Source organism: Lissotriton helveticus, chromosome 3_2, assembly GCF_964261635.1.
Source record: "Lissotriton helveticus chromosome 3_2, aLisHel1.1, whole genome shotgun sequence".
Lineage (NCBI taxonomy): Eukaryota > Metazoa > Chordata > Amphibia > Caudata > Salamandridae > Lissotriton > Lissotriton helveticus.
In genome coordinates, this window is record NC_136062.1 from 43,326,802 (window position 1) to 43,345,232 (window position 18,431).

Below are 18,431 nucleotides of genomic sequence, written 5' to 3' on the forward strand. Positions count from 1 at the left end.
GAGGTAAAATTCCAGCCAATGGGAAGAGGAGAGGGCGGGACTTAAAAAGACACAGAAACGCCCCCGAATCGCGTTTTCAGGGGAAATCGTGATTGACGCCAATCTCTTCCAATGGCTAGCTCCATGGCTAGCCTCCATTTATGGAACTAGCCAATGGAAGACAAGGCGGGACCAAAGCCCCATATGTAGAGACATAAGATTTCGGCTCCGCCCACCCACTGCTCACGCAGTGGGACGGTAGCCGAAACCTAAAAATGTGTCATTTACAATACCAATAGCTCACACTTTCCTAATGCGAGACCTATTGCATTGCAAATGCTTGTTGAACTTTGAAGAGACTTTATCATATTTTACATGGTTTGTTGTATAATTTATATAGCAAACATTTTCATGAGTTGTTCACAGGGTCTAAGACCCAAGCTAGCCCTTGGCTGGATGCTCCGTTTAATTTGTTGACTCGACCACCTGTATCGCGAATTGCGTTCCAACCAGAGGCCTGACGCCCCCTTCCAGAATACGATGTTCATTGACCATCTATTGAATTGGGGCGCTCCTACACTAAAGAGGACTACGTTACACCCCTGGTTCCAACTAAAGTCGCATTACGGGACAGTAACACACACAGCTGATAAGAGGACGGGTGCCTTGACAAGGCATGGGGGACTCGAAGCCAATCAGCACTTCACAATTCTGAATGGTGTAGCAGGATTGGCTGAGGTGCCTCCAATACTAGGTCACTGTACACATCGTCAGTACCGCCCACTCACAGACAACTCCCAGAATAAATATAGCTGTGGGATTGGTTGTTTTATACCCGGAAGTGCTAAATTTACAGATAAATGACGTCCGTTAAAAGATTAAAGACGGACGACGGACATAAAGCTGCATTCACGGACGGCCCCTGTAAGTAGCCGCCAGTGGTCACCGTAGAGGTACTGTATATAAACATAGCCTCTGCTGTAAACTGGTTATTTGTTATAGCCGACTTCAAGGGAATACAGCAAATGCATATTGAGTATAATGTCGTCGGCGCGATGACCATAGTATAAGGACATGGGGCGTGATATATTGTCAAATAAGTGTCAATATGTGAAAAGAAGGGTCGTTCTAGATACACAAATCAGGAATATATTGAAACATTGAAGATATATTATTATTAGCCCACAATTAAAAATTGTGAAAGGAAATGTATGTATGCAATTGATCCGTATGTATATATATATTTTTACGCATGGGCGCTGTTTTCTTTAACGTTGAATTGTATGCATTACGCACTGGTGTCATCATCATTCCAGTGCTCCCGCTTTGGAATCATTTTGAACAAAAACTCACGCTTCCAGTTTCATTACACCTAGGGTATAACTCCGAGCACTGGTAGAGTTATTATCTGCCATAATGAAAGACTTATCACCTCCTGCTATCCATAGATCTTTGCACTATAGGGTAGATAAATAGAGAATCTGTGATGGCTTGTTTTAAAAAAAATTGAAACATTTACCTGTAACAAAATGCACCCACCGCTTGCGGTGTCCTCTTTTAGTTTATTTCCAGTAGAGTGTATTTGTGCACAGCCTATTCTTGTTCCTATGTTTAGTTCTATTTTTACACAAGATGGTGACAAATTGTTCTAATTCTATATTTAAAGGTGATCTCCACGTACAGCGAGCAAGCTCCTCGCTCACTTAGTGCTTGTTCTTGAACATGTTTCGTTATTATGTTTGGGATACAGTTTCCTATTTCATTGCTTTGTTTATTTAATCCAGCAAGACGATTGATTATTTTTACTTGGGTGTATCAGTATTTTCCCTGTTGTAGCATTTACTTGAATTAATCTAGGGCCATTGAAGAATCTATCTCTGGCATAAAAATGAACGGCAATGGAGATACTGTGTGCGTTCTCCTATCCCAATTGATGCACAACTAATTCATCTGCCACCACCCCTGCAACTGAGAAGGAGCTGAGAGAAATATCTTGAGGTTACTTTCAATTGTTCTTAATACCCCATAAAGTCCAAGATTTTTCTCAACCAATTTAAACAACTTCCCGGCTATATTCACACCACCCTCCCACCTTGCCTTTCAAATTTTAGTTTTTTACAGAATCTATATTTGCTAGAGAGAGCATGAACTTTGAATTTAATCAAACATGTAAAAGTGACCCCCCATTTCCATTGTGTCAAAGTAGCGCAGTGTATTTTATAGACGTTGTACTAGTAGGAGGAAGTTGATTTTGTTTCGTCAAGACAAGCTCATTGTTTTATTTGGTCGTAAGTTGTTTCCTAGTAAGAGCATATATATGTGATGTGCGGTTGTAGGTAGTATACATGTGAACCTAAATATAAATTGTACATGAATTTTTGTGTGTGAAAAGTGCTTGTAATAAAAGCTTGATGGCGATGATCGTAATTAAAGGTATTTCCATCTTCGTAAGTGTACGAGTATGCATTTCCTAAAAGATTAAGGAAAGGAAACAGAAAAGGCTGTAGGTTGGGAGCGGTCTGAGCAAGCAGATCAGAGGGTTCCGATTGCTCAGAAGCAAGAGCCCTCACACAACGACATGGGGGGTCATGCTTCATCATTGGATTTCTCCTTGTTAGATCGGTGCTGCAGTGCCCAACGGGCTCCTTGAGGTGGCTCTTTGCCGGAGGTCTTTTAAAATAAGACAATGTGATGAAGTGAAAGTGGAGGTGCAGTGTGTGTAGATTGGTGTAAGTGTGTTATAAAAATAACCAATAGAGACCCTAAACAATTTCTATACTTGGGACCTCTTGTTATAAATAAAAACAAAGGGTGGCTGTGTTGGAGACAATGATCCGGTACAGTTCAAAGGAAAGTGATAACGTTGGTCAACATATCTTGAGCTATTTAAAGTCCATGTGGATCTGGGCACTTTGTAAACTAATCTACCAATGACAGAGCTTATAGTAGTGGTATTTGACAACAATACCCAATCTCAAAAAGTCACCCTCAAAGTGTAGCGTATGACTTATGATCTCTAAAATCCAACCCAATTTGAATAAGTAAATGGGCCCTTTCTATGTCAGAATTGGGTTTGACACAGCTTTCCAAGCGTTGTGGACACCTTTCTCTCTGCAGCTAGCGCGGTCTGTGCGATCACCTTGAGGGGCAATTTACTTACTCAAATTGGGTAGGTTTTTAGATATAATATGGTGTAGTGTAGTTCCTATATTCCCAATAGGCTCTGCACATTCGAATAATATACACTATAGATTTGACATAGGACTGAGGTCAGTATGTCTCTTTCGAGTATACTAAACTTAATTGTGTGTGTACCAGCTAACTCAGAGGTCACTAGAAACTTTCTCGAATAAACAAGAAGGGATTAGATTCTGACAACCGCATAATCATGACAACTTTGTTTGAGCTAATAACCGAAACATTTCTTAAGAGTCGTGGAAACAATAGATAACTAGTTCACTCAGCCAATCGTGCATGCTTTGTTTCTACAGAGTTGCATAGAAATAGAGAGACTGGCGTTTCAATAAAAGGGGTTTATTGAACAGTCTTATTTCTCATGCAAGAGATATGTACTGCTACAATCGTTAGGCAGATTGCTAAGTAATAATGCGTACAGCGAGAACAGTATTCTAAAATAATACTGTAATTGCATTGTCTGTTGCTATGACATGTAAAAATACATACATAAATAACACAGGCTAAAATACTCAAGTGGTGCTTATAAAATATGCCTACCCCAATGGACCTAGCCTAGGTCTAGTACCAGGGAAGAAGTAGGTGTTTGTCTTTTAGCATAGGTTTAGTTCTGCTAAGAATTGCCAACGATTTCTTTAGGTTCTAATCAGCTCCATACCTTAGAATGAGAGAGGTTGGTATCTCTTTCACGGGACTCGATTTCCCAACAACCGGCAAGGGGAGTCAGAAACACTGGAGCTGGATTCTCGGCAGGAGGATGACCGCTTCTGGTCAGTGCGTCAGCTGGAGAGTTGGCTTCCTTCGGCACTTGCTGTAGCGAGCTGCGTCGTGCAAGTAGGAAGTCGAACTGCACCAAACCACACCGTGCTTTGCTATAGCAAGTGAAGGTATATTTATACCTTGAAGGTGTTTAGGAATGCCAGTATTGACGTAAAAGTTGGGCATATGAACGTCATGGATGAACCCCTAAGGAATATTTGTTCATGCATAATCATGAGTTTCTTGGAGAAATCAATATTCAGGCTATGGGATGTCCCTTCAGCTTGAGAGTCTGGTTTTCCAAGAAATCGTTGGGACGTAGATGAACTGATGGAAGTAGCCATGCCTGTATTTGGGTAGCATGGGCTATGCCTAAATAAGGACTGGATTTGTATTCCTATATAAGGGCAATGTGAATTGTACCTATATAAGGGCATGAATCGGGAAATTCATTCGGAATCTAAAATCGAACACAACAATTTTATACCCTTTACTTTGAGGGTAGCTTTTTGAGATTGGGTATTGTTGTCAAATACCATTACTATAAACTCAACTATAACGAAATGCATTGACCAACGTTCTCACTTTCCTGTGAGCTGTACCAGATCACGGTCTACAACACAGCCGTCCTTTGTTATTATTTATAACAAGATGTCCCATGTATTAAAATTGTTTAGGGTCTCTCTCCCAGTCCGACTGACCAATTACGATGCTTCCGAACATCGTTCGATCAGACTCGCATTGACGTTAATGGGTGCCTGTGTTCTGAACAAGAACACAGGCTCCCATTGAAGAAAGGGGTAGTTGGGGAAAACCTTGCATCCTGTGGCGAGCACCTCATGGTGCCTGCCACACTCAGCATAGTTGGAAAGAGGGGTCCCTTGGGTACTCCCAAAAGCCCCAACTGGAGACCTACAGGTGAAGGGGGGCCTGGTACGCGCTTAAAGTCAGATTCCAACAGCTGTTTCGTGTCGGTCAGTCCGATTCGGAACAACTATCAGAATCTGACATCTTAATCGCTCAGTTGGAAACCGTGTCCATTGAACTGAACGATTCTGCTCTGAACGACTCTGGTTGTCCGAATGCTGCTCGGAACCGAATCAGACAGCCTGAACAGGTTCCTTGCATAGTCATCGGTCGTTCGGAACTGTATCCGATTCGGTCGGAAACATAGGTTCCGAATCGGATTTGGATAATCTGAATCCCTTCAGGGCCTTTCCGAATGCCATCGTAATTGGCCACTCAGTATTTTAAAGCATGTTTTTGAATTATATTTCAGCAAAAACTCGCAACCCCTTATTATAGGCTACTATAGAGTTTGTGTACAGTCTGATCATGAGGACGTTTGTGTCTTAGAGCTTTTATTTGAAATACGTGCATGGATCCAGTAAAAGTTGTGTAACTGGAGATCCAGTTCCTTCAAGTTTCTGACTGAAATGCGCACTAAAAGTACAACAGGCATAATCCAGAAAAATGTCACTAATACAGTCTGTTATACCTGCCTTAAAAAATATCCTTGCTGCTCACCAGTAATTTCGAAGTTGTCTAGTAGTAGTGCACAATGGAATTGCTGCTTCGATAATCTAAGAATTTCTTTAAATTGTGATATTGTTGTGCTTGAATATATTCACATATAATTTAAACTCCTGCATTGCTATGTTTTAGCGAACACTGGTTTATACAAGCTCTTTATTTTTACTGCACACCAGTTATTGATTTACATTTTTCACCCACAACAATTAAACATTTGCAAACATTCGTGACAAGAATTTTCAATTCTATTAAGGACACGGAGGCAAGGATTTTTCTTTACTCACTTTTACTGCAGGCAATCACAAAGTTTTAAAACCGTTCTACATTTCCCATGAGATTGTAATATCACGTGGCCAACCATAGAGCCACTGCCCTATATAAGCCCTTCACAGCCTCTGTGCCCTCTTCCTTTGTTTAGAATCCAGTAGAAACAGTTAAGCTAGTTCAAAAACCATACAACTTTGTAGAACATTCGAATATGAACTCTGCCATGGCAGACCAACTTTCTCCTCTGATCCATTACACAAGATCAAACTGGAGTTCGACTCGAAACGTCCGCCAGCAGGATGCTAACGAACCTTCAACGATTTTCTGGCGGTCTGCAGAATGTCTACTCCAAACCAAGCTTTGCATAAGCCAGCAACATCCGCTCCATAGGCGATTTATTTGCCACCCGAACCAGGGAAAGTAAAAGGAGATACCGTAACACTGGTCTCTCCACCCATGTCACAGATCAATGACATTACCAAACAAGCATTTGCAATGCAATAGGTCTCGCATTACTGAAAGTTTTAGCTATTGGCGTTACATTGTTTGCAACCGCAATAGCTCAAACTTTCAGTAATGCGAGCAGTGCTTTACAGAGTGCAACTTCCGTTAATTGAAATAAATGCCACCTTGAGATCAGCACACTTGCTAACCTGAACCAGCTGGATGCACTGTGGCAGGCACGCTGCAAGAAGGATGACACGAGACAGAGCAGCCCTGCAGATTAGATCACAAACTCGGCAGTGCCGCGTGCACGTGTGTGCGTGCTGCTGCGACAGAGGTAACCTATATGACAACAGCCCTACCATCACCAGTGGGCTGCCTGACCAATAGAGCAGCCGGCCCGCAATTTAGATAATCACATGCATCAGATCTGGAGTGTTCTGCGCATGCGTGCTGCTGTGAAGGTAATAACATTTCAGTGGTAGGCAGCGGCTGCCTGCAGATCCAAGAAGGTTGACGAGACAGAGCAGCCCTGCAGATTAGATCATAACACATCATGCAACAGGATAACAGATCTGCAGTGCCGCGTGTGCGTGTCTGCCGTGCTTCTGCTGACATTGTAAAGTTGTAATGCGCACAGAGCGGTAAACAACAATACTGTATGAGGCTGCCTGACCAAAGAAAAGTACTCCTATCGCAGAGATCTTTAGTGCGGCGTCACTCTGTGACCGTGTGGTGCGTGCAGGTGCTGCCTGCTGTGAACAACACAAAGGACGGAAGGATGATGACAGTCGCAGACCAGCTCTGCAGAAGATCACACGTCTGCAACATTACAGATCTGCAGTGCACCACGTGTGTTGTGCTGCAGCGCTGTCTGATATAGAGGTAATGCGCTGCTCGGAGCTCACAGAGAGTTAGTATACTACTAACTTAACAGTCACATGAGGATGCCTGACCAGTTACGTTCTGGTGAACTTCACTGACTCCTCCACGTGAGTCCTGCGGCGGCCAAGGCGGACGGGACCCGCCCTGGCTGGTTTATTATTGCCTCGAGTCGAGTTAGTCGCCCTCCTGCGCAGGCAGCTGCAGTGCTGCATGATTATGAGCTCCCTCAGCCCTGACAGAACACGCAGCGCCATCGTGCGCCATCACGAAGGCCATCGTGCGCCTTGTGCTCGTCCTCGAGCCCCCGCAGAGGTAAGCACTCGAGCCTGCTTCAACCACCCATTGTGTGACAGTAAAAGCGCCTAGATCCTATCCTTATATATCGGCTCACCGCCACTAGTTCTTGCCAGAGGTACCACCTGGATACACACTCCGCACTGGTACTCTGCAGCTCGGAATGCTAAAGGGAAATGTACATGTGCGAGCTCTCGCTGCGCGCTACCCTCCATAACCCGACTACTGTTCACTACCAGGATGTAACTAGTGAACCACTGCCATAATTAGTACCTGGTCTCGCTGGCCCCCTCCTCACAACCACGGAGGTCCAAGCTAGTCCCCATTAGAGCAAACGTTTGCGCCGAAAAACGCACCAAGCACTACTGCTTTTTAATCCAAACAGCACGTCCACTGGAAACACTGTAAATAGCACTCTATCACTGCGAATCCAGATATTGTAAATAGTGTGCAAAACGCGGTCATGCTGACTTCTCCATATTTTTTCAAACCTAATTTAAATCACATTGTTTTTTGTTCTTTTCTTCCCTGTTCTCTCCCCAACAGGCGTATGTATTATTTAAACCAGGCAATTAATTGTGTTAAGTCCTGATGATGATCTCCTTGTAACTAGAGCGCGGGATCGAAACGTCGACTCTCTCTAGTAGACATACATCTGACCAATGTATATTATTGTATGTATGTGCTACTCTGGTGAACACTGTTAACACTGATTTAAAAAGTGCCCAGAACGCTCACTCCCTTTTGCCTGAAGAACCTTTTTTTCCTACTGTATTCTTTCTTTTCCTTTCATTGTGTCTACTTCTTCAGTACAGTGCAGGACTGTGCCTTACTGCAAAAATTGTTTGTTGCTAATGTATTCAGACTCTAAACTTTTGATTCAACGTAAAATAAATTCCTTGTCCGGCGGGGCAAGGAAAAATATATAGCAGCCTATTGTGGTCTATAGAGTATTCATTAATATTTTTGCTTTGGACCTTTGTTTCTTTACTTGACTGATACCCATGGTCCATAGCTACCTATTGGGTCCCCCTTGTTTACCTTAAAAGCATGATTGTGCCAGTCACACAACTCACTCACACTGACTGTGAATCGTGAAGTCGAGTCTGATCCCGCGCGCTTGTTCTCCCGGTCATCCGACAGAGGCGAGTTGCACACGCCCCCCACTGGGCAGAGTCTCTGTCAGACTAGCAGCTGCCCTTTTAAACCTAGCATTATATTGTGTTCACGAAAACTTAATTTTCAAGCTGGAGGAGACCAGCCTGTCGGTGAGCACCTTCACTCGCTGGCTTTGAAGGGCCGTGCCTCCGCACTTCAGCCGTAGCATTCACCACACAGTGGCCTCTTCTATGGAGAATGCAGGAACAGTGTGAGCGATTTGTGTCTCTGCATGCCATGCATTGTTTGAATGGCAAGTCAGCCTCTATGGTATTTCAACCCTGGCATCTGGGGCGGGAACGCCCATAGGTGATCTGCAGCAACATCATGAGAATTTCTGGTTGACCCGTCCCGCTGAAAGGCCAGTATGACCTGGAAAGACACGTCGGGGACCAACCTCCCTTGCCGCATAATTCTCACCAGTGCTACCATTATCATCTCTTAATGCCCCGGCACGCTGGCGATTCTCCTGTGGTTGCTATTGAAAGGGCGCACGTTTTTTTAGGACGCACCTGTAATGGTTGTCTTTGTTATTGCACGTTCCTCGTGTATCCTAAATAGGGTTAGGCTGGAGAACCTTCTCATTTCCCGCATCCTCGTTGGGGAACTCGTATCAGGCAATTCACCCGAAAGAGAATTTTTTAATCATTTAAGAATGCTTTTAAAATGTTTTTATTCTGTTAGTAGAGACTGCGTTTTTCCATACTTCTCTTAATCCTATATTTTAATCTGTTCACTCCGTGAAGCCTTTTAGATAATAATTTATTTATCCACTCGTTCCTTGAAAGAATATTTGAATGAATTCGGCAGTGGCGTCACGCAAAACGATGGAGAACCCTGCAGGATGTGATAAGGGGCCAGAGTATCGCATATCTGTTGGACTTGGCCCTTCTGGCAGGTTCACCCCTAAACTTTTTGCTTTTAATGGTGACCTGGTGATGGTGATTTTTGGGTTCTGTGCACTTTCACTGTGTCCCAGTGGAACGTGCGTGCGCACTTTGAGTGCATGTGGTGAGATAGGCCTGCCCTCCCATAGGAATGCATGGGGAATGTTTGTGTCCCTGGTAGTTCCTGATGCGTGGGGTGTACAGACTCGAGTCTGGTATGTGCGGACTCGTGTGATTGAATGCTTCGCAATGATGTATGTGACATGATTGTGTTGTGTGTGGAAGTGCCACTTCTAGGAGTTGGCATATTAGTGTAAAATGTGTCTGGCGTGTGATTGGCTGGAGCTGGCTGGGATGCCAGGCTCCATGAGTCATGATGGGTCTCCCCGGTGGTGAGTGTGGAGATTAGCATGCTGATGGCTGGGGAGGGGTGACCTGGTTCCTGATGGGGCTGGGCTTTCCCCACACAATGCTGGCTCCGCCCCCTGTGGTGCATCTAACGACCCTAGCCTCCACAGTGAATGAAAGGGGTGGTTGGGCCATCAAGGGTGCTCCAAAACCAGCTGATACTGGTTTCTCCCCTACCCTGCACCTACAGACAAAGGAATGTACAGTATAAGAAGGGGCTGTGTCCCCTTACAATTTGTTCTTTTTCCTGATCTTACTGAGGGGGGCCTGCTGCTGCTGCTGGTGCCAGGAGGAACCGCCACTTGGGACTGCCTTCCTGCCTGGAGGGCCAGTGAGCTGGCCCCTGGCCCAGCCATGCCCCCCCATCTTGCTGCATTCCAAGGACTTTCCCTGGACTTGTGCTGTCCTCTAGCGCTGGGAGCGCTGGAATTGCCTCCTAGCGCTTGGAAGCACTTCATTTGCACCTGGACGCGATTGATTTTGCCTTTAGTGCTTGAGAGTGCTTTATCTCCGCCCTAGCGCTTGGGAGAGCTTCCCTGGTGCATAGCCGGTGCCCACCCGGCGTTTTCCCTGTAAAATGCGGCGAGATCGTCCCTGCCGGCGCCCGAACCGGAAGTCAGGCAGGCCAGGGGCGGGACAAGCAAGACAACAGGAAGCGGACGGTAGCCTACCCCGCGCTCCTGTGAACAGAGGCAAGTCCGGCTGGAAGAGGGAGGCCGGCCCGAGGAAACCGGAAGTCAGGCTGAGGAGCGCCTGAGGTGGGGCGGGACTTCCGTTTGTCTGGAGGAAGCCCCGCGCCCACGTGACAGGCCCGGAAGCAAACGGAGACCGGCTGAAGAGCCCCGCCGTGCAGCCCAGGGACAGAGACGTGCTGCAGTGTGGTGGAGAGAGCCCCGCCGGCCAGAAGAATAGGGCCCCGAGGAGCGGAAGCTCTCGTGAAGCCGCCGGGAGAGAAGTGAGTCCCCGGAGAGAACAGCCCGGTGAGTGACACGGGCTGGGGGGGAGGCACAGTCTTATCTCCAGCCCCCCGAGCGGGACTCCGACGGCAGGGGCACTACTTCAGAGCCGGAGAGGCTCCAGCAAGGCCACATTCGTTAGAGCCTGCGAGGCTCAGGCTGCATTCTGTTTCGAGCCCTGAGGCTCGTGAGGGCATTTCTTGAATTAGAGCCCCAGAGGCTCCAAGGCTCAGCGCGCCCTTTGGTAATTACGAGCCTGAGAGGCTCAAGGCAGGCGCCCCATTTGTTGTTGAGCCCTGAGAAGCTCGAGGCGGCATTTCTTTACTTAGAGCCCAGTGGGGCTCAGGGGACAAAGTGGTGACGAGCCCTGAGAGGCTCTTGAGTGCCCCCATTGTTGGTTATAGCCCTGTGAGGCTCGAGGGGGCATTTGTTTACTGGAGTCCAGCGAGGCTCCCAAGGGGACAGACCGATTCTTCAGAGCCTGTGAGGCTTCAACGTGAGGCCCCATCGTTTCCACCAGTTGCCCAGCACTTTGTGGGCAACTGCCACGTTTAGGCTTGTGTTCTTGGCTGCCTGCGCAGCCTGCCTGACATTTGGGACACAGGGCGTCCTAGCCCCAACAAGGCCAGTTGGCCTAGGGACAGTCACAGGTGGTGACTTATGTGAGTTTGGCGCAATTGTGTTCTTTGATACACCTCTGAATGTTTTTAGGCATCATGTGTTTTCCTGTGCTGCACCTCTGAATGTGTTTTTATGCATCATGTGCCTTGTTCCTTACACCTCTGAATGTTGTAGGCATCATGTGTTTTCCTTCCTTACACCGCTGAATGTATGTTTATGCATCATGTGCTTATACCCCTACAGGTATTGTGATACTTAGGTGGTTTTTCTCCTAGTGCAGGTGGTGCTAGTGAGGTCCTGGTTACCAGTAGTTACTGGTTGTGTGCTACAGTGATTTACATTCTATGTTCTATGTTCTATGTGCTACTTCTAAAAGTGCTGATTCCTGACAGTGGTCCAGGTGGCCCTGTCTTGTACATATCCCCTGTAAATTCTGCCTGTGCCTGTTGGCACATTGTAAAGGGTGTGTTTTTATCTAATGTGTTTTGGTGTAATACAAAGGCTATTTTTATATATAACCTTGTGTGGAGTTTCCTTTGTGGTGGGCCTTGGGTGTTGTTGCTGGGGTGCGTGCGCAAATACTTAACTCACATCGCCTCCAAGTTTAGCCTTGCTGCTTGCGCCACGTTACCTAGAGGGTGAGCAGGAGTTATCTTGGCGTGTAACTCACTTGCCCTTACTTAGGAGTGGTGGTCTCTGACTGACTTTGGCGCAAGCCCTGGCCAGCCAGGGATCCCATTTCTAACAATATCTCATAAATATTCATAGACTTTGGGCTGATGGCCCCCTCCGCAGCCCCCCTGCGCCGCACGGGCCTGTGTTACGCCCCTGGACTCTGAGTGTTTGAAGCGAAGCCTGCAGGAAGTGCAGCACACAACTGATCCGCCCTCAGCCCTTCAGACCGTTCCGCAACACCTCCTAGACTCTACATTTCCCTATAGGCCGGTAAGCCTTATCACGCTGGGCCTTTCTTCGTTAGTGAGTCGAGATGCTTTTCTCGCTGAACTCTTTTTCACCCGAGCTCTCCTTTTACCATGTACACATTGTTGCCTCTTCTGTGCTGACGGCTTCCCTCCACTTCAACAGCTTAGCACAACTGGCTGCCCTGTCCATTTCCCGCTGCACTTTCTGATCCTTTGAGCCCCTGCTGCTGTCTGTAACTCTACTCCTGTCACTACCTCCTGACGTGCATGCCAGAAACCCCGCTGCCATGGGTTAATCTTTCTTTTTGTCTGCCTCCCCCGACCGTCTCGCCGTTTTGGGGAAAAGGACCTTCATGTTGATTGTGTGTCATAGATAGGGGACCTTCTGTTCCAGACACTGTGCGCTCTTTCACGCATTCTGTATTCTTGGCACATGTAACAGGCGGCACTGAAAGCGATCGCTATTGTAAAAAACCACGCCCGCATGTGGTGCGCACGCCACAGCGAACATATGTTTTAAATTATCGCGCAGTGTCTGGGCACGATAATTGAAACCACATGGCTTTTGGTGCGCGTAACAGACACCAGTAGGCCATGGGCGGAGCAATGCGCCCACCTTTGGCCTACTGCGTGCCGCCTTTCAGAAACACACGCACGCAAAGGCCAATCACGAAGCCAAAAAGAAAAGCTCTCGCATGAGTGTGCGATTCTAGGCTCTGTTTTGGAACCCCACACTAGAGGGCTCTTGCTGCGCGAGCCCTAAAAAAAGGGGACGGGGGACATTAAGAATTAGGTCCATTACATCAATGAACTGTAAACATTTTAATCTGGGTGGGATAGTCCTTGCCTGTGTGTCCTTAATAGAATTGGAATAGAATGGCTCCTCGTGCCGAATGGGCTCCAAATGTGGGAACATCAATGCCTGCTTCACCCATATGCCAACAAACTTATCTCGCCAGAGTGGCCCGAGTCACTTGGCGAAAGGCTTTCTGGATTACTATTAATTATTGTCCTTTCATATCTGTACGAAACTCAGCTGCACATATGCTTTTAAACCTTGTACTACACAAAGTTTGGGATTATCCGGGAAGGCCGGGTAAGGAACTGAGGCTGTATTATATTCGGTCCGCCTGGAAATGGAGAAAGTAATCACTTCAGGGGAAAAACTGCTTCCGCCAAATCTAAAGCGCGGACATCTGAAACTCTTTTCAAGATATGAGACTGAGGAACATGGTCAATTTTGCGTACAATTATTTGCTCAACAGGTATTTATTGGCTGGCCATGACTCCAAAAGCCACAGGACAATAGATATGTCCCATAATGCTGAGCACTTCGGACATGGTGGACGGACCATACGGATGCCCCTCAGAAGTTTGCATACTATGGGATGCTCCTCCACTGACTTACCATTAACCGGATCGTGGCCTGCCAAAATGGCCTACCAGAAATCGCCAACTGTCCTGTAAAGCCATACCTGCAGAGACAAAGGAAGACAAAAAATTGATTACCAGAGTTTAATGTGCTCCAACAGGATTGACGTCCCATTCACGACACCAGCCACATCCTTGTTTCCAACCAGAAGAGTAACGCTTGTGGGTATTGGCCGACCAGGCGTCACTAATGAGTTTGTTAGCTTCTCACGAAAGCCCAGGGACACTTCAACTGTCCCAGAAACCCACCAAGCCACTAGGGAGATATGACCTGACAATATCATTGGATGAGTATAGCCCCCCCCACCAGATCCAGAAGGAGAGTCCAATGGAATGGAAGAAGGATCGAAGATGCACCAGACAGCTCCAGGAGGACTGGGAACCATGGTTACACTCTCCAAAGAGGCATTATCATCACAACCTCTGCTTGTTGACGATGCACTAGGACCAGTACTCTTGAAATCATCAAGAAAGGGGCAAATGCATACCACAGATTGGAGTTCCAGTCCTGGAGAAAGGCGTCTGTGACCAACTCCTCCAGGTCTGGACGCCAACTGAAGAAGGTTGGAACTTGCCGATTGAGGGGGGATGTAAACAAGTCTATCTGACATGGGCATCAGAGATGATTCAGCTAATGGAAAACTCCGGGATGAAGTTTCCAATTGCTGAAGTCCCGGAGATGCTGGGACTGCCAATCCGCCACTGTGTTGTTGTGGCCCGGTAGATATTCTGCCACCACAGATATCTGGTGTTGAAGGCAAAAATGCCCATAATGCATGGCGATCTCCGCCAACACCCGAGAGCTTTTCACCCTCTCCCCCACAGCTTGTTCACATAGCAAACCTCTGGGACACTGTCCATACAGAGTAAAATGCAGCAGTCCATCTTCATTGACGAGAGACTGCGAATTGCAAAGGAGCCTGCCAGAAGCTCCAGACATTTGATATGCATGGTCAATTTGTCTAAAGACCACTGGCACCTGTGGACATCGCTCCGCACCTGGCTCACCAGCCCAAGCGGCTGGCATCAGACTCAATCTCTATTTCTGGAGTGGAACCAAAGAGGACCCTGCCGTTCCAGGCCTTCATGTGATCCAACCACCACAACCTCTCTGACCTCGCGTTCTCTGAGAGGAGAAACTGCTCTGCATAGCCGAGGCTTTTCCGGAGATGCCGAATCTTGAGTCTCTGGAGTTTTCGGTAGTGCAGGGGACGTGGAAAAATCTCCTGTATCGAGTAGGCCAGCAGGCCCACTACTCGGGCTACAGATCGCAAGGATACAGTCTGTATGCTAAAAATCAATCTCAACTCTCTCTTGATGGTCCTGACCTTCTGTGTTGGTTGGAGCAGTTGGCAACTGTAATAGTCTATCTTGAACCCTAGAAATCCTATCGTTTGAGACTGTACCAGAATCGATTTCTGTGGGTTCACAATGAAGCTCAAGTTCTGAAGGAGAGCGATTGACTACTCTAGGTTAGTGACCACCATCTTGAGAACAACATGCCATGATAATTATGTCGTCCATATAAATAATCAGCCAGACCCCACCTCCCACCCCAGAGTCCAAAGGTCTTTACCACTAGATGCAAGAGTTTCGTGAAACACCATGGTGCAGATGAGACTTTGTACTCCTAATATTCCTTGCTACTGGAATTGCAGGAAACGCCAATGAGGCACGAAAATGGGAATGGAATTGAAAGCGTCCTTCAGGTCCAAAGGTACCATCCAGTCCCACTCCTAGAAGAGATCTCGGAGCAGATGGATGCCTTCCATCCTGAAATGTCGGTAAAAGACCCAACCATTGAAATCTTTCAAATTCAAAACAAGTCGTGCTCCGCCCCTTACTTCTCTACTAAGAAGACACTGCTGAGAAACCCTAAGGGGATGAGGTTCCGTAGCCACTAAGGCCCCTTTTTGCAGAAAGGGTCTGAATTTCGGAGGAGGTAAACATCTACTCTTGATGGGGGTGGGGGGTAAAGGACATTATTGGGGGAAGAGAGACTTGCCTGGGGGAGCTGTAGAGCTCCAATTTGTACCACTGCACTGTCTCCAGTAACGATGCATCCTGCGAGTTAGTGTGCCAAATTTAAAGGAAAGATTAATTCCTACCCCACCCACACCACTTCTGAACACAGAATAAGTCTCACCTTTTGTCCCTGAATCCTGGACAGCTCTTTGGTTCCCTAAATATCTACCCTTCCTTAAGCAAATGTTTTTTTGAGCCTCGAGCTGGGTAGATAGTGGGATTGTTGGGGTCTTGATAACCCCCATGCTGTTGCTGGTTATAACCTCGATGGGGGGCCTTGCTGGTAACCTGGAACAAACGATCCCCCTCTAAATCGTCCGGCCCTGCCGAAATCTGATCGGAAGGCTTTACGAAGGGACTCCTGTGCCTTGTCCAGGCTGCTAAAGGTTGCTACAAATCAGGACAGCTCTTTGAGAAATGGTTGACTAAATAGAAGGCTCTGCCTCTGAAGTGGAAAGTTCAGTGAGCTTGGGGTCCAATTTCAAGAGGATGGATCGTCGTCTCTCACTGGACATGGCACAGTTTGCTTTTCCCAGTTGGCATGTGGTTCATTGTGCCCACCCGATTAACTCTTCAGGGTCTATTGACCTGGCTGATCCCTTAGCCCGGAACGCCAATTCTAGTATTTTTGTTAAGGGGCAGGTCATGTCAAGAAGCTTGTCCTGGCAGGATCGCCTGGCTCTTGTCGATCCCCTTCTTAGGGTCTTTGGAGTATTTTTTGATGTAGGTAACCATTGTGGGGTCTACTTCTGGAGTGTCCGCTACATACCCTAAAGGTCTGGCCTCGGGCATTCCGATCGTAAATTAACCCATAACTCCTTATCAAAAGCTTGACACAGGTGAGCCTGCACATACTCAGCCACTTCCAGGTGGGACGGGGTTGCCAGGCTGTGGATTTGGGGTGGGCAATCTCAGAGGGATCAAAGGCCTGTAGTCTTGGTTGTGGGACGTGGTCAGTATGACACTCCTTACATTGGCACTGGGTCCCGGGCGATCTCTTGATCAGAGCTCTGTGGGGCAGAGGAGCCTTCATCGTTGTCCTGGAAAAGATCGGAAGTCGATGCCTCTGCAGAGGCGATATAATGGTGGTACGAATTCAGGGTGCCTATGCCTAATTTTCCTACCCTGCTGATGAATTATTCACAGGGCATCAGGTGGGAGCAGCCACGAGGGTCTTGGGCAACTAGAGCAGTCATACGCGGCTCCCTGCGTTCGATTCAAGCCTTCCGACTACAGAAAAAAATTGCCGCCACAAATGCGCGGTGCAGACCCTTCATTGACATAAAAAGAGGACCTCATGTCAGTCAGATGTGCGTCTACTCTCCGTTCTCCCGCTCCATCTGTAATAAGACATTGGTTCAGAGCGCCCCATCGGGAGGCAAAGCACTCCCCACACATGAAATCAATCGTGCCGACCGTGTGCTGCTTCCCTTACTGGCAACGTGCGCATCGCGCAACAATGCTCAATTATCCTTAAAACAAGAACAAAAATACATGCACAATGAGTTATCAGGATTGCGCGATTTGCACTATTATCTTCCAATCACAATACCATCGGTCAAAATAGACGATTTGTTCCATCGTATTTGAGACAAAGTGAAAAGCACTTAACTGGCTGCCAAGCAGCAAAGAAAGGGAACACTGAGACGCTGTGAAGTGATTATATAGGGCACTGGCTCTATAGTTGGTCAGGTGATACTATGGTATTATGGGGAATGTTGTACTGTTTTATAACGTTATTGTGATTGGCTGCTGTAAAAGTGAGTACAGAAAAGATGAGCATAATCCAAGCCTCCGGGCCTGACAAAGAATTTTCACATATAATAGCTAATTTGAAATAGGCCAACATTCTAAGAGGTGGAGTTGTTGTTCATCTATTCTATAGTAAGTTATGCATACACAGCACGTTTTTTTTGTTCAAATCTGTTTTTATTTTGAACACAGCGTTAAGCCTACAACCTCATGCCGAGGCCGGCGCGTATGTGATAGCTCTTGTGTTTCTGCACCAACTTGGACGGGAGAGGAGCTTTAACACAGCGCCTTGCCTACAACCCTCCAGGGAGGGCCGGCCGCGTGGCTTAGGAGTGAGTTTCGCAGAGGCTTGTCGCATGCGAGTGTATATCCGCTTTGCAAGGAGGGTATATGGCGGGCAACTAGCCTAACTGTCACAAACAGCCCAACAGGGCGCAACTGTCTCATAGAGAGACGAAGGCCAGAGTGGCAAGTAGGAAGAGAGGAAGTAGGTGAGACAAGGGAGCTTGAGAGTAGGCAGAGGAAGGGAGAGAGGGAGGTGGATACGCGCGGCGTGCCGGGGAGTAGGGTATAGGGGGACGTGTGTAGTAGCAGCAGCATCTGTATTGTGTATGGTAGTCAAGGGCATAGCCTGGCAGTGTCCGCAGGGACGATTGCGTCCTCAAAGAGGTGCAGAGCGCGGAGTTTAGGGGGCATATGTCGCGCATAATCTATAGAGCAGAGGTGCCGCACTAAGGGCTCCCAAACCGCTTTGAAGCGTGTGTCCCGTGCCTGCAACCTTGCCGTGAGTAGTTCCATTGCCAGGACCTGCCAAAGGCGCACAAACCAGGAAGCTATGGGCGGCGCCTCCGTTCGCTTCCAGTATAAGGCGATGAGTTGTTTAGCTGTACCCAGCATTTGGAGCGTAAGGATCC

General features: G+C 47.3%; 1 protein-coding gene across 3 annotated transcripts in view; it reads left to right on the forward strand.

The window, feature by feature from the left end:
• Positions 1–761: 761 nt before the first annotated feature.
• SECISBP2L (SECIS binding protein 2 like) overlaps positions 762–18,431 on the forward strand; it is a 989,501-nt gene continuing 971,831 nt past the window's right edge. Inside the window, exon 1 of one of the 3 annotated variants that reach the window (XM_078684798.1) lies at positions 762–903. The gene's annotated coding sequence lies outside the window, so the exon portion shown is untranslated. Of the gene's footprint in view, positions 933–18,431 lie in introns of all 3 variants that reach the window. The other 2 variants (XM_078684797.1, XM_078684799.1) reach the window with 2 other exon arrangements.